Source organism: Euprymna scolopes, chromosome 8 (assembly GCF_053919585.1).
Source record: "Euprymna scolopes isolate OS-2025 chromosome 8, ASM5391958v1, whole genome shotgun sequence".
NCBI classification, from domain to species: Eukaryota; Metazoa; Mollusca; class Cephalopoda; order Sepiida; family Sepiolidae; genus Euprymna; species Euprymna scolopes.
This window is the reverse complement of record NC_136489.1, coordinates 153406950-153410853: the sequence shown is the minus strand read 5'-3', so window position 1 is coordinate 153410853 and position 3904 is coordinate 153406950. Positions and strand designations below refer to the sequence as shown.

The window sequence follows — 3904 nt, the reverse complement described above, 5'->3', positions numbered from 1 at the left end:
CAGAAATGTAATTGTTGTATATTTGTGCATTTTTAAGTTACCAGTTGCAATCAGCTGTTTTTCGTGGAGCATGGGTGCAATGCCAGCATACCTATTCACTGCACTGTTGCAACTGAGCGTGCAGTTAGGCAGACACCTGATCAGATTTCACAATGTCACTGGTTGCGTCGTGCAACCGCTTTATTGCTTTGAATCGGGGGAGAATGAATTGTAATGTCTTATGACAAAACATTGACACATAAGAAAGATTTTATGCGTTAGGTAAAAATCCAAATATGCATAATGTGGAAAATTTAGTTTTTGAAGCTATGCACATATCAATCAAAATATTAACATATTGTTTTGTAGAATAGGTACATCCATATATATATATATATATATATATATATATATATATATATATATATATACGGCATAATCATGTTGACACACCGGTTCACGTAAGATCACCGAAGTTAATCAACGTTGAGCCTGGCTAGTACCAGATGGGTGACCATTTCGGAATTCTAGGCGCTGTATGTGCTTTCCGCTTATCTCGGCATTGTTTCCAGTCGTCCTGAACCTCCACTTACCACTTGTATTCAACAATGTCGAATCAGGACAGGTGTGGTTGGAGATTGCGCAACTCCTGCCACAAAAATTTCCCGCGCAGGCACACGTACTGTGGGTATCCATAGTCTGTCAAGACTGAAGGAAGCCTTTATATATATATATATATATATATATATATATATATATATATATATATATATATATATATATACGCATCATGTGCGTTTGAATGGCAAATTACAACGCAATATTACGAAAATAAACAAATATTTTACTTGGTTGGAATTTATAATTTAAATATATTTCAGAATCAAACTCCATCCACCATATGTTCTACATCTATTTTTTTCGTTCTTTCTTGCCACGTTGTATGTTGGAGAAAGAAAAGTCAGTTCAGAGATTGTATTTTGATATGCCGGAACGCACACCCCTGACGTTAATCTCGCTTAGCAACACACCGTTTTTGCATTTCATAAATCCCAATAGTCCCTTATATCAAAAAGCGTAAACACAAAACAAAGTCTATTGCACTTTGAAATTGTTTTGTGTTAGGGATGAAATGATTTGAAAAATGTTTATTTTCCAGTCGACAATATGGACCGATCACGAGGTAAGGTGTGTGTACAAAATGACAGAGAATACGTCCGCTTTCCTTGCACGTGGTCGCCGCTTCTCTTCTTCTCTCGTCGTTCTCTGCTGCCTCTATTTTATTGGCACAGATGACCTCAGAACATTCCATCATGCATTATCTTAAAATGTCGGTCAGTCCTGCTGACTGAATCTCCGAGGATTCCACGTCCTCCACATCCTCTATTTTGACTTCTTTACCGTCATTTTTGGGCACCTGGATCCAGGATCTAACCGATTTTCCATTTGGCGTCATCTCCGAAAGCCCCGAGACAGTCGACCTTCTCTTCTGCCACCTGCACCCTACTCTGTAAAAGGGGATGCATGAGATGTTTAGTCGACTTTTTGTACTGTTTTAGCTAAAGGATTACACACTTGAATTTTGAAACAATTTATTTTAAAATGACCTTAAACACATAAGATTAATCATTATATAATTATTGGTGCTGATCGAACGATCTTATTTTATTTTAATTGATATGGAAGGTGATGATATACGTGTATGTATGAACATGAAATGCCCCAGTGGATTTACTTATTTGTCGATTATCGAAACAATTGCTGGAGTCCCTCAGGGGTCAATCCTCGGTCCAAATCTCTTCCTGATCTCAATTAATGATCTACCAAATCACATTCTTAAATCATTCGTAGACATTTTTTTCTGACGACGCTACCATCTATGGCAGCACTTCAAAGGCCGTAAACGACGAAGTCTTCTCTGATTCTCTCTTTTTAAGCATGTGGTACAATGGGGGAAAAGTGGCTGGTTACTTTTAATGCATCTAAAATCAAGCTTCTTCCTTTACATCATCAACGTTTTGATCCCTATCTGACATCGATTGAAATGAACGTCCCTCGTCTTTGGGGAGGCTCCCTGTGTTGACAAGTTTCTGGTTTTGACCTATTTTTCTGATCTAAAATGGAACACGTGCATCAAATCCGTTGCCAAGGTCGCTGGGAAAATTGTGGGATCCTTCTATAGATCCAGTAGATATCTCACTGCTGATGCAGTTTTCTACTTAAGAGAAAGGTACGTCCAAGAGCATTGCTGAGCAGGAGCTGCAAGGAAGACCTCATTCTGCGCTGACAGTGTTTAGAATAGATTTCGTAGCCTAGTGGGAGATGTCCTTTTTTCACAGAAGACACGTTGCGATCCTGTCTCTGTTTTATCATTATTTTAATGGCAAGTGCTCGTCTGAGCTCCAATCTATGGCCGCTCCCTCGCCAAACATTCACGAGAAACACTCGTCTGGCCGAAACTTTCCGTCACTCTTTATCTGTGGCTAAACCTAAGCATAGATTCCACGAACAAAGCTTCTTTATTAGAACTGCACATCTGTGGAACTTTCTTCCGTTTGCCTGTTTTCCAGCTGACTACAATATGGCCGTCTTCAAGTCCAATGTAAACAAGTTCTTTGTATGCCGTTCCCTTTAAGTAATCTAATTTACCAAATTTACACTTCTAACGATTACTGTATTGTCTTTCTGACCACTGTACACACTTTAACCCTTATCCTCGAGTGGCATCTAGGCCTAGATAAATGGCGATTCCCTTTGAAAAAAACAAAAAATATACATAAGTAGGCAAATCAAAGAAAATTCTACAAATTGAAAAACCTTAAGTGTTCGTTATTTATGAATACAGTCGTCTCCATTAATGGCATTGATATGTGAAAAAATTAGAATTTTATTACATAAACAAATGCAAGATATTATAATGTGTCGCTCCCAAAGTAAAGATCCCTATTTTTTAGCTCATAAAGTTTAAGAGTTACGAGTACGGGAGTAGTACCATTATAACGAGTAACCTTCGGTGCAGTAGAATTTAATTTTTTTGGTATAGTCAGCACCATTCCCAATGCACTTTTTGCCAGCGATCACCGATGGCTGTGCGTCCAGGGCGCGTATTGTCATACGAGAGTCGTTCCAAAGTAATGTTTCCTATTTTTGTCATCGGAAAAAGTTAAAGAGCTACTAAGACAAAAGTGATACCATAGACACAAGCAACCTTTGTGCTCCAGAATGTGTTTTTCTACATAGTCACCACCGTTATCAATGCACTTTTGCCAGCGATGACCTATGGCTGTGTAAGGACGTCCAGAGCGCGTATTTTCATACGGGAGCCACTCCAAAGTAAATTTTCCTATTTTTGTCACCAGAAAAAGAGCTACGACGACCGAAGTGATACCATTAAAACAAGCCACTATGTGCTCCAGAATTAATTTTCTGCATAGTAACCAGCATTCTCAATGCACATTTGCCAGGGATTCAATGATGCATCTCGACGAAAGTGTAGAATAGGTATATCCATATATATATATATATATATATATATATGTATATATATATATATTATTTTATTTTATCAACAATTCAATTCTGTCGCAAGTTTAGAATATAAGTGTCTATAATACCAACTCAATTATAATCTCAGCTCAATGAATTTTCAAAAGAGTTTTCAGAGCATATATACGTAAATTGAATAAAATCACAACCTACATGAATAGAAATTCACTTTTTTGGCGTTAAACGTGTTCACAACGGATTGAAGAACTTGTTGGGAATAGTTGTAAGCGTCTCTGAGGAGTGACTGGATGGAAGATTTACAGTTCTATGGACGAGAGGTAATTGTCCATCCTTTCACGAAACAGCTGTAAGAGCTTAATGCCAAAAAAGTGAATTTCAATTCATGTAGGTTGTGATTTTATTCAATTTACGTATATAT

At 37.6% G+C, this 3904-nt stretch overlaps 1 pseudogene; it reads left to right on the top strand.

Annotated features, from left to right (window-relative positions):
* The first annotated feature begins 405 nt into the window (after window positions 1-405).
* Window positions 406-522, top strand: LOC145284121 (5S ribosomal RNA; annotated as a pseudogene).
* The last annotated feature ends 3382 nt before the right edge of the window (window positions 523-3904 follow it).